The sequence below is a fragment of the Malaclemys terrapin genome, chromosome 4, assembly GCF_027887155.1.
Source record: "Malaclemys terrapin pileata isolate rMalTer1 chromosome 4, rMalTer1.hap1, whole genome shotgun sequence".
NCBI classification, from domain to species: Eukaryota; Metazoa; Chordata; order Testudines; family Emydidae; genus Malaclemys; species Malaclemys terrapin.
In genome coordinates, this window is record NC_071508.1 from 108,028,122 (window position 1) to 108,041,559 (window position 13,438).

Consider the following 13,438-nt stretch of genomic DNA (forward strand, 5'->3'; position numbering starts at 1 on the left):
TGCTCACCTGTCTTCCCAGGACTTCAAGAGGTGCTCCTGCTGGCTTCAGTCTCTGGTCCCTGGGCTGGTGCCATGCTGGAGTTTTTCCTTTTCCCTGAGTCTACATGGCTGGAGGTGAGGGGAAGGCCTAGTTCCCTCAGAATGGGGCCTTCCTTGCATTGTTTAGGGTCCTGAGGAATCATGGGGGGAAAGGAGTAGCCCCAGCTGGATCAGATGTGATCTCCCTCCCTACAGGAGCGCCGCCAGCTTTTCTGCCGCCCTAGGCGGCGGAAGGTCCCGCTCCAAAATGCTGCCCCCCACAGAGGTGGCGGAAGGTCCCGTTGCCGAAATACCACCGTGGTCGCCGCCCCCTAAATTGTAGTACCCTAGGCAACCGCCTAGGTCGCCTAATGGGTTGCCCCGGCCCTGCCTCCCTACTCCTCCCAAAGCTATGCCAAAGGAAAAACACAGTGAAGACTAGGTACTATGAGATCAAACCCAGGGTGGGATATAAGGCTGACATTGGTGAGTTTACCTTTTGATAAAACTAAAATGCCTTGTCTTTACTATGTTTTTACTTTAGGGTAACTTACATGCATTAGATACCCTGAGATAAAAAATGCAGTGGTTTTTCAGCAGTAAAGACAAGCCCACGTTTTTGCTATCTGTAACATGGGGATAATAATGCTTTTCTAAATTAACCTCACAATATCCATGTGAGGTAATCACTGTAAAGCAGATTGAGATTCTTGAGTAAAAGGGACTATAGAAATACAAATTAATTTATTATTAATTATTGTTATTGCAGATATTTCTAGGGCATTTCTCACTGTAGAATTTGGACAAAACTTTACACCATTTTATTTAGTGAAAATATTTCCTAAGAAATACTCTGTCTCTGTATAGCAACCAAGCCCACTACATTGAAAAAACAGAAATAGGGAAATACTGGCCATTTCCACAGGAGATTAATTTCCAAGGAGGATTCCAATGTCTACAGTTTGCAAGTTGGTTGAATGAAGAGTTGCATCTTACATGAATATCTAAGGGTATGGCTACACTGCAAAGAAAAGCCTGAGACACTGAGTCTCAGAGCCCAGTTCAATTGACTCAGGTTTGAGGGGCTCAGGAGCAAAAAATAGCAGTGTACATATTCACACATTGGCTGGAGCCCAGACTCTCAGACCCTCTCCCCTTGCTGGTTTTCAGAGCCTGAGCTCTAGCCACAGCGGGAATATTTACATTACTAATTTTAGTCCCACAGCACAAGCCTGAGTCAATTGACCTGGCTCTGAGACTCAGCACTGTGTTTTTTCTTTGCAGTATAGACTTACTTTCTAAGTTGCTAGACTTGGGTTTAGATGGATTTCTGGTGGTCAGAGCCAACATGGGGTCCTGAAATCCTGTTTCTAGAAGTCCTCCTAATTTAGAGGAACTATAAATGCAAAGGACAACCTCCATTTTAATTATTTTTATTTTGAAAGTACTTTGGTAGCTTTTTCCTGCAAATATGTCCTTGAAAAAAGAGATAGAACACTAGCTGTGCAAATAGAGAAAATACATCAGTTAGTTTGGAAAGAGGTGGCAAAAAAATATTTTGGAGGCCTGCCCAAAAATGTGGAGTGAATTCCAGAGCCAAGAATGGCCAACTGGGACTTTCGTGCCACAGACTCATGCATCAGAGGGGTAGCCGTGTTAGTCTGAATCTGTAACAAGCAACAGAGGGTCCTGTGGTACCTTTGAGACTAACAGAAGTATTGGAGCATAAGCTTTCGTGGGTAAGAACCTTTTCGTGGGAAAAGAAGCAGTTTCTCCTCCCTTGGTGTTCACACCTCAACTGCTAGCAGAGCACCTCACCCTCCCTGATTGAACTAACCTCGTTATCTCCACACTGATATATACCTGCCTCTGGAGATTTCCATTACTTGCATCTGAAGAAGTGAGGTTCTTACCCACGAAAGCTTATGCTCCCAATACTTCTGTTAGACTCATGCAGTACAACCTGTAGGATAGACAAGATATAAATGTTGTGACTGGATAAAAATAGGGCTCTCTAAATTAAAAAAAAACCCAAATCCATCAAACCACAGCACTTTGAATTTCACATGAAAGTGACTTGCTAGTCAGTATGAAACGCAAGTATAATTTCTCATTCATCTCTGTTGCACAAGATACAGGCAATAGCATTATGCAGTGGCTGAAGTTTCCAAGTGGCCTTCAAGGGTAGGGTGAAATAGCACTTACTACATTTGTCAGCCTTGAAGTGACAACAGCATAGGTAACTATAGCAAATTCCACTTCTGAAAGAGGTTGCAGTTTATTGGCCAACTGAAGATAAGAGAAGGTGTATCAGACCATTGTTGCTATCTGGGAACAGAGCTGTATCCAGTAAGATTGGAACCACTTTAGCAATTGATAGATGGATTCCCTCAATTTAGTTTTCAGCTTTACTAACTAGCAGAGACTCAAAGTATTTCCTCTGTCCACAAGCATTTTATTCTTATATGGCAAGTGCTTTTGAAGTGGCGAAACAGTTCTATCTGTAAATGAAGAAAAGGACACGTAGATCTGAATATCATAAGAATATTGGTGGTGACGCTGATCTATGGTATCTCACAGTCTCCCACAGTGGCTTCACGTATATGAACATAAGGAGTAATGAGACTGATTCCTGTGGACTAGAGATCCCTAGAAGAAGAAGAACAGTTGTCCAACACAGCCGTCCTTGATCTTTGAAAAGAATGAGCAAAGCCCATGTAAAGTACTTCTATCTGTCCCATTAAAGTATTGAACATGGCTAATAGATCTAATAGCACCAGTGTGGACATCTAACCTCTGCTCATTCTCTTTACAAGATGATTAACCACTGGGAGTAATGATTTTGTTGCCATATCCAGGTGTGAAGCCCAACTAATTGTGGGCCATAAAAAAGGGAGAATATTGAGTGTTACTGTAGTTCAGGGGTGGGCAAACTTTTTGGCTCGAGGGCCACATCAGGGTGCGAAACTGTGTGGAGGGCCAGGTAGGAAAGGCTGTGCCCCCCAAACAGCCTGGCTCTGGCCCCCTATCTGCCCCCTCCCACTTCCCGCCCCCTGACTCCCCCCCTCATAATCCCTGACCCATCCAACCCCCCCTGCTCCTTGTTCCCTGACCACCCCCTCCCAGGACTCCTGCCCCAAACTGCCCCCCCCAGGGACCCCACCCGCTATCCAACCCCCCCGCTCCCTGTCCCCTGACTCCCCCTGCCCCCTATCCACACCCCTGACTCCTGAAACAGTTAAGTGTAAAATTACAGTACAAGATGTGCTGATATTCTGGAAGCTATGTGGCATTAGACTGGAAAATATGCCACAATGTACCAGTTAATATCATAAGGTGCCCAATAGTAACATTTTGGGAGATTCTGTAATAACCTCAAGTTGCTATGGTAACTCATTGACGTAGATATTAATGAGAATGAGGGGAACTAAAGGGATAGCGAGAGTTGCAGCACCCCTAAATTAGTGGGGTGTGGAAGTATGGATAAGGATAAATGGGTTGAAACCCTTATGCATATGTATGAGCCTTAGCAGGCGTAAGCATAACTAAAAAGGTGTTGTCGGGGGAGAGGGAGGAACACACTAGGAGATCCCAGGATGACAAACTGGTGGTGATGATGATGAAGATGATGACTGACACTCAAGGTCCCACCACAGGAGATGTGAGTGATGCCATTAATAGGGTAAATACTATGCACTTATCTCTCTATCTGCTATTGTATTTCAGGACTTGTGGGATTGTTTATCTGTTTAGTGGATTTGTTAATAAAGGGACTAGTAGTAAATTGCAATTGTTTCTTGTGTGCTTGTAGGGTCTCTTAATCTCATGATACAGATGATAATATTCCTAATGCTGTAGCCCTCAGGAGATTAACCTTTATTGATTACTGTGGTCTAAAAGATTAATCAGTAATCAATTTCAATCAGTTATTAATCAATCAATCAATCAATCACCCATCCCTCAGTAAAACTACAACAGAGAAATAATGCGTGGACAGAAAATAAGAAAATGAAATCAAACTGGGCAAAAGTATAAGCTCATACAACTGAGGAAAATTGTTTGAAACAGGCATATTCCGTGGAAGGAAAAACCTGAAAAGCAGTAATTCTAAAAGACACTTAAGAGTTATAGTAGACAGTAAAGTAGCCATAAGTTTGTTATGGGATATGGCAGTAAAACTGGTCAACTCAATTCTGGTCTGCATATAAAGCTGCATCTCATTAGGGGGGTTACTGTAGGACTCTGGTAGGACCATATCTGAAATATAGAGGTACATTCTGGGCATGTCATTACCAGAAATATATTTGCAAATTGGAGAGCGTTCATAGAAGAGTGACAAAAATAGATACAAGGGTTGAGAGATTAGCATACAAGGAAAAATTAAAATATTTAAATATGTATAATTTGGCTAAGTGATAAGATATTTGAACAGTGCAAATACCAAGGAAAGAAAGGAATTTGGAATGGTTTTCCTTTGATATTTTCAACATTGAGGAACTGAAATATGATAAGATTAGCTCTCATGAGGCTTTGGTCCCAGAAATGGCTCCCTGAGGCATTAAGAAACCTGTGAAAATATTAACACAAATATAAACACTAGGCTATTTGACTTCATCCAAATACTGCTGTCTTTAACGTTGTCGTCTTTGCAATATTTATTTCTTTTTTATTTATCTATATTAATAAAATGATAAGCTCACATACCAAGCTCTGGGTGCCTACATATAGTTTAAAATTCATAATAACATTTAATTAATATACAAAAATGTACATCAGCTAGTCACCACTCTGAGTTACAAATACAGTACCTTCTAATTAACATAATACTAATACAATCTTTTCCAATATTCAACCTGCCCCTTCTCCAAGTCCCCAAGAAAAAAGATGTACTTTGCAGAGTGTTCAAAAGCTTCAGCTTTGTGAAGACAGTGTATTCCAGAGCTGAAGGGTCCATGCCATACCAACAGCTCCTTCCCTTACATCAGAAAAGTTCCAGCCCAGGTGGATATCAGCCAACTGTAGCAGCATGGAAGTGGGAGAGAGGTATCCTTCAGATAAGTTAGACCTATTTAGGTCTTTAAGGTATAAACACCTTGAATTCAACTCAGAAGCACACATGCAGATCACAGAACACTAGTGTTACGTGTTTTCAGTATGAAGCTTTGCTTAAAATGCAGGCTGTCATATCCTACACTAGCTTTAGATTCTGAATGGTCTGATTTAACTCCAAGTAGAAAAACATTATAGTAGTCAAGACTCAAGGTGAAAAAAAGGATGGACATAGCAAGGTCCACGTCCGAAGTAAAAGGTCATACTCCTTTGTCCAAGCACAAATGAAAAAAAATACTCTTAAACTCAACTGCTATCTGAGCATCCAGTAGTAGCCATGGCTCTAACCAAGACCATAAACCCTGATTCAGTAAGGTACTTAAGTGTATGCCTCACTTTAAGCACATGAGGAATCCTGTCTAAGACAATAGGGTTACGTCTCCACTGCAATTAAACACCCGCAGCTGGTCCATGTCAGCTGGCTCGGGTGTGATGGGTCCTCTCCGGGGTGCCACTTGGAACTGGGGTACCACTGAGCCCCCTGACCCACCAGCTTGGGCTCCCTCTCACACTGCACTGCTGTGCCAAGCTGCAAAGCCCTCCACCCAGCACTTTCACCAGCATTCGCACAGGTAGGGACACACCTAGCTGCAGTTACTCGCAGGCTTTCTAACCACCAGCTTCCCAGCCTGGGACCCCAGAGCAGAACCGTCCTACCCTGAGCAGAACCGTCCTGCCCTGATAAAAATCAGGCCAGTATATGAATTTAATACCCAATCCGCCTCTCCCTCAATGTGAAGAGAACAATGCACACTTGTGGTAACCAAGCAGAGATTTTCCCCAAGCACTCCAGTCAAAGCTCACTGGTTTAGTTTAAAACAAAAACAAGTTTATTAACTACAAAAGATATATTTTAAGTGATCATAAGTGAAAGCAAACAGATCAAAGCAGATTACCTAGCAAATAAACAAAAAACGCAAACTAAACTTAATATACTAAATAGATTGGGTATGAATAGCAGATTCTCATCCTAACTCATGGTACAGGCAGACTTGTAGATTCTTAAGGCACAAGCTGCACTTGCTTTGCACCTTGGAATCCCCAGGTGTTTCATAAACAGGCTAGATATCCCTTGAGCCTGAGTCCAGCACTTCCCCCAGTTCAGTCTTTGTTCCTCAGGTGTTTCCAGGAGTCTTCCTGTGTGGGGAGTGAAGAACCACGGAGGATGTCACTCTATGCCTTATATAGCTTTACCGTATGGCGGGAACCTTTTGTTTCAAAACTTAATTCCCAGTTCGGTTTGTGGAAAAATATTGACATCCCAAGATGGAGTCCAACATCATATGGCCTGGTCACATGTCCTTGTAAGGTCATAGCAGCCATTAGTTACGGGCTATCTGTAGCCTTCTCAGGAAGACTCAACAGGTGGTAGATTAGCTTCTCCTAAGGCCTGTTGTTTTCCCTAATGGCTCGTTTTCCTGAATAGGCCCTTCCCAACCAGCCATCTAGACTGAAAGCATCTTGTCTAGTGGGAATTATCCAGGTGTAACTATATTTGAAATACAGATACTTAGTCAGTATTCATAACTTCAGATACAAAAATTATACATGCATACAAATAGGATAATCATATTCAGCAAATAATAACTTTTCCAAAGACACCTCACATGACTTACCTTGCAAAAATAAATAATAATTATGCTATAAGCATATCATCAGAATATCACTATGAAGAATATGGGGTGCAGTGTCACATTGGGCTCCTGGGGCTCAGATTGTATGGCTACAAGCTCTGCACACTTCATCTTAGTGGGGAACTAAGTCCTTTGCTATGCGTACAACCTCTCTGTCCTTTGCTACAAAACTACTAAGCCTTTCAAATTGACAATCACCTCCTGCTATAGCAGTTGAGCTTGTAAATTTCTGTAACCAAGTAACTGGGCAGTTATTACATCTGTCATTATGAGACTGATCCAATGAGCACCTGTCCGTTTACTTCCATGGAAATTGGATCCAGGTCTAAGTGCATAGTTAACAATTTTATTTCAAAGGCCAGAATTGCTGGCTCAATAAGGTATCACATAACCTAGTGATTCTCTAGCCTTTTTGAATATTTCATTATATATGGTTGACAAATGACTCCCTTTTTATATTTTTATGTTATTTTCTTTTTGAGCCATAGTTTTTAGTGTGTTGGCTTGGATTTGTTGAAAAGGGGCCTAAAGGACTTAGACATCCATTGCACAATGAACTGCAAGAATTAGGTTCCTAACTCTCATAGGCTAATTTGAAAATCCCATCCTGTATCTGTACCACATACTACATTTTTCTGTTACTTCTGGCTGATTATGAAACAAATAATACTTTAAAATATAGGCTATCTATCTAAGTGCTTATACAGCCACCAATATCATAGTAAATTGACAAAATAAAAAGTCACATTCATCTTTTCACTATATATATTTTCCTATTGGAGCTCAAGGAATTGTTAATGGAGTCTTTGCCATCTTGGGTCCTGATCCTGCAAACATTTATGCACGTGCTTAACTTTATGTACATGAATATTGCCGTTGGGACGCGACAATCGATCCCCGAATCGACGCTCTTACTCCACCAGCGGAGGTGGGAGTAAGCGCCGTCAACGGGAAGCCTCAGAGGTCGATTTTGCCGCCGTCCCTACAGCGGGGTAAGTCAGCTGCGATACATCGAATTCAGCTACGCTATTCGCGTAGCTGAATTTGCGTATCTTAAATCGACCCCCCCCTGTAGTGTAGATGTAGCCTCAGTGGAGAAGGTGAACACCAAGCTAGCCTTTGCACCTAAATCTGGGGTTTCCAGGTCAGGATGCGGCATACTGAAGCTACTACTTGTGTTGTGAATGTTCAGAAACTAGCATACAAATACCTGAAGAATATTTTGTGTGCATAATTTTTATATGGAATGATATGCAGTAACGTATACATTATATAGTTTCATCTTAGTTTTTATTTTTGTTTTAAAGAATCTGAATAAAATCTTTAATACCAACTGTTACCTTTATATAAGTTCTATGCTTAATTAACCCTGTGCAGTACCCTTGGAGTCAGTGGGATGGTACTGATAGCTGAGGGTAGAATTTGACCCAAGAGCCTGTCCCTCTTTTGACTTCTCACATGTAAATGAAAAATTAATATTTTGAATTCTATTTCTACAGATACAGCATTATTATTATCCAACTAATTTGGAGTTAAAAGATGAGAGACTCATGGATCTCTCAATTTCTTATTTATAGAACTTGGACTGTCTAACTGTAATAAGAGTAATCAAGAGGCCCCAAATTGGTCTGAAATAAGAAATACAAATGCCAAAAAGAAAAGATAAAAGATGACTTTGTTAGCTTATATCACATGGCCCTGTCTTAAAATAAGGATGCTAGAATCGGTTGTCTTCATAGTTCCTTCTCCTTGGTATTTATTAATTGATCAAAAGCATGTACAGAACTTGATTCATACAGGATGAATCCCATTCCATTTTTTAAAAAGTCTTTTGGTGGGAGCAAGCAGCCTTTTTTAAAAGTGAGAAGAGTAACTCCAGGTTAGTAAAACAGATATGGGAAATTCTGAGAAGTCTCACGCTATACTGAGTTCTCAAAACTGTCAAAGAAAATTAACATAGTTACTGTATTTTTCATTTACATTTTCTGAGGCTGTTTTTCCATTAGATCTTTGTAGATCTTGGCTTCAACTGAATTTTATATATATATACACAGCACTTTAGGTGAAGAGCTTTAATAATAGGAAAAACATTTGTTATTGTATGTTTATAAAAATTGTTTTTAAAAGCATTTTTAAAAGCAAATCTGTTTAGCTAACTAATTTTCAGAAGACACGTTGGTGCACTTTGGAATATTTCTATCTACAAGACGTCAGGACTTCAGCACAGTCTCACAAAGAACTACACAGAGGAACTTTTTCATATTTGTTTATTCTTATTTAGCCAAATTCTGGGCCCCACCGTGGCTACTTTTTGCTGTACTGCCCTTGGATTATGACATAAAGCCAGCATAGTTGGCCACAGGAGGCTCACTGTAATGGAGGGAGGATTCCAGTGATGGTTTTACATTTCTTTATCTTTGCTGCTTCCATAGGGGACATGGCTGGAAGAAACAGCACATGCCTCAGCCATTTTCATAGGCCCTGATCCTGCAAACACTTACTCATGTGCTTAACATTAAGCACTTGTGTAGTCTCACTGAAGTCATTGTTTTATGTTTCTATCTGGCCCAAGTGAAGTCCGTGGGACTGTTTGTGTGCTCAGAGTTAAGCATGTGCATGTTTGCAGGATTAGGGACATAGGTTTTAGCATTTAATATGTTCTGATTTTTTAAATGATTCAAATCGGTGTTGTCAAGAAAAGGCACTTTTTTTTGTGTTAACAATTTGTGTGAATTAAGGTTACATTAGGAAACTTAAAAAGAGTAAAGCAAAACAAACTCTAGAGACTTAATGTGTTCTTTAAAGCTAAAATGATCACCCTATCTAATAGCCTAATAGATAACATTGGCTACCAAATGACACTTGTTCCTCAGGCTGGCTGGAAATAGAATACCCTGGAAGTCATGCTGTTAGCTTGAAGTGGGTCTTTACCTCACAGCTTAACAATTTTTAGTGGCTAGTTATTGAATAGTACCAAGCGCATCCTACTGAAAATTGCAACCTTCCCAGTTAGAGGGTGAATTTAGTGATCACAGCTGGATGAGGAAGGGATAGGATTATACATGGCAAAACCAACCTAGGAACAAGTGATAGGTGAAGGTGGTAGCCTTGGAACCTTCCCTTGGGCTGGCTAAATTTTTGTTCCAGTTACTGGCTTTGGAGACATGAGAGCTCATTTGCTCAGTTTGATGTGGTCAAAGGAGTGAAGAAGACTCCTGTTATAATCAGAGGCTTGGTGCTGCTCTGCCCCTAAACATTTTTTAGACCAAGACTAAAGTTATGAGTTTTGTGAGTATTCTGTTGTTTTATAATTTAACGCTTAAAACTGAAGTTTCCTTTATGTCCTTTCTGTTTTTATGCCTGCAGCCTAGAAGATGGACATTTTACAAACCATAATAGACTGCTCCTTTCCCAGGTATCTCCAGCTTGTTTCCTTTATCTGTGAATAGGAAATGGCTTAAAGGCACCTGTGTTATGAAGGTCCCAGGGGCAGCTGCCTGACTAGTGAATGCCTGATTATGTGTTAACATGCTTTGTCAGATATTGGCAGAATCTGTTCTCTTCTTTTGCCTTTTCAGCAAGGGTGCCATTGACAGACTGGCTACCCATTTATAGAAATGTTGTCCATCAAACTGTGAGGAAGGACAATGGTGTTTTTCTGTGGCCAGTGACTGTGGGAAACTTTTCTTTGGCTATTCAGGCAATTTTTGTAGCTTGCTCTGAAGAGGAGAGACTGATGAGTGCAAAAAGTACAATTAAGCAAAGCCAGACTTCAATTGAAGGCTGTAGTGTAGTCTGCTGTTCACATTTTTTTTATTTGGAAAAAAATCTATGGGTTTTCACGTTGCTGTGTGGCATTCAGCGGGGGGCTATTACAATCCTAAATTTTTTTTCTAGACCACCTAATTCTAAGTAAAAATTAAATGTAATGAGAGCCACTTGGAGTTCTGAATATTTTAAAGCATAATTCCCACAGAAGGGATTCGACCTAAACTGCAGTGAGCATCAGTTGGCTAATTATAGCTGCATTTTATATTACAGCAGGTGTCAGATGCAGTCATCTCAATAAAGTCCACATAATACTCTGGGAAATAACAAAAGCTTTTCTTTGAATGTGGGTACTAATTTCTGCTAGGTGTCATATGAGCTCTGATACTTCTTATTGGCATTAACAAGAGCACTGCTGCACTCAAAAATGCTTTTTGCTTAGGATGAATTGATACTGTAAAGCACTTACTAGTCAGACTTGGCAGATGTCAGTAGTTAATACTAGTGTTGCTGAAGTTGGAATATAATGCAAAGAGTCTTATGTAAATACTTTTAGATGATGGGCTGGTTTTGAGAAGGAGTCTGAGCACTGCACCAACTCACTTAATGAAAGCTAAATAGACAGCAGTGGGATATCTGCATTTACTTCAGCTCCTGTTTTATGTTAAGTCCTCTACAAGTAAAGGGCAGATGGTAAGGCAGTAAACTAGGTGAACAAAGATGTTAGACTTGATAAGCACTTGTTAGGTTCACAGTAGTTTCCTGAACTTGTGTTAGTGGCAAGTTGGAATTAGTGAAATGGTAAGGATGGTAATTTTTGTGTCTGAGACACCCTGAAAGTTACATCTTCCAAAAAGCAGCAGTAGATATGTGTGCTGAGGCTACAGTCCGTGTATTACCTGTGTTTTTAATTGAAGGAGGAAGCACTCAGAGCCTGAAATGGATGCTTTTTATATATTTATAAATCAATTAAATACTAAGAAAGGGGGTGGGGCATATGCAAATTAGGAGTGGTGACTGCCTCATAATGCAGTTGAAGGGCAATGGACAGGGGTAAAAGCAAGTGCAGCAATGACTGCACAAATGATTTTGCCTTGTCCAGCTGGTGGTGGCATCGGCATTTTCAAAAACCGCCTCATGTATTAGAACATGCTGTAAGGCCATAGGGGCTGTAATGTTACCTGTGGGGACTCAAGAGAATGCTTACCAACCTCAGGGCAGACTATTAGGAAGCAGGGCACAAACGCCAAACTGGTTGTGAGTTCTATACCTAGATTTTACCAGCTAGGGTTGCCAACCCTCTAGGATTGGTCTGGAGTCTCCCAGAACCGGTATCAATCTCCCAGTGACTATTGAAAGCAATCCAGGAGATTTTAATAGACTATTTTTAAAAAATGACATTACGTCATGTGTGTGTGGGGGGCAGGAAATATCTCCCGAAATAGCTTCAGTCAGCATTGGCAACACTGTCACCAACCAGTTATAGTGCCAGAGTAGTTTACACTTGATAACAGCCTTAACTTGGAGTCACAGACAGTCCCTTTGAATACTCCAATCTATCTTTCCCCGCAGGTAAATATAGTCTTTGTGATAGCTAGTCCTTACACCAAGAATCACAGCAATATTTAGGTATTCCCAGTCTCAAAGGACCAGTCACTTACACCAGGCCAGTTGCAGCTTGCATCTCACACTAAGGACAACGCTTGTAGCAAATCCTATAATAAACTAACTAAAGATTTATTAAGTAGGAAAAATAAATGAGTTATTTCCAAAGTTAAAGCAGGTAAACATATACACACAAGTGAGTTACAATCTTAAATTTCAAAAGGTAATAGAAGCTTCTATAATAAGCAGGCTCTATATGTTCTTTAGAGCTAAGCAGCTGGGGATCTCTTTCTTATGCCTAGAAAATCTTTACCCCTCAGAGTCCAAGTATCCTACAGATAACTAGTTCCTTTTGTTTGGGGTTTTTAGCCCCCTCCTGCCATGTGCTCTGAGCTGCAAATTCAGATGATGGGAGGAATCCACTTACATGACTCATTTCCAAGGGGGGAGAACAGAACAACAAAGTCTTTTGTCCTTTTTAACATCCGACAATAGTCCATGCAGTGTTGATGGCCCTTTTCTGTTGGGAAGGATGTAACACCTTCTGTTGTAGATCAGCACCTCACACTAATTAGTGTCTCTTTCCTGTTTAGTGATTTACATAGTTAGAGTCTCACAATAGAACCACTCAAATATTACCTACAATATTGGATACAGATGTTATAAGTGAGATTAATGCATGCAGCAACTCACAAGCATTCAGTTAATAATTAATAAAAGCATTAGTCTAAACACTAAACAAATATAATTCTAATACCTATTTTAACAACACTAACACACAGCTGAACTGACTGATTCCAGCTATGTATTTGTCAGTGTTCAGTTGAGACGTGGCAACTTTGGCATGAGCTGGCACCTGGTCTACCAGTGTCACATGGGCTCCAGCACAGAATAGCAAGATATTTCTAGTTCTCTTGCACCTGATGTGGTGTTGCTGGCCACACTGGATCTGACAGGAATAGTTCCTCATCATGGCCAATAGTTGGGAGGGGCCTCCCAGAAACCACTGCCAAATGTTGGGCTAACTGGGAAGGCAAGATAAAGGAAAGGCAGGTGCCCAGCATATAGAATCAGAGTTGAGAAATATTGGTAGGTAATGAAAAAGCAAGATCTCCTGAGAACCAAGTCTCAGGTAGCAGCAGCAAGCCAGGTAGCCAGTAAGTTCCAACATAACCAATTTTTATATCTCAACAGGCTAGATTGCATCCCACACTGGGCTTCTCTTGCCTCTGCCATACAAACCTTTGGAGAAATGCAGAAGACACAGAGCCAATGTAATAACTCTTTAATATAGTGAAAACAAT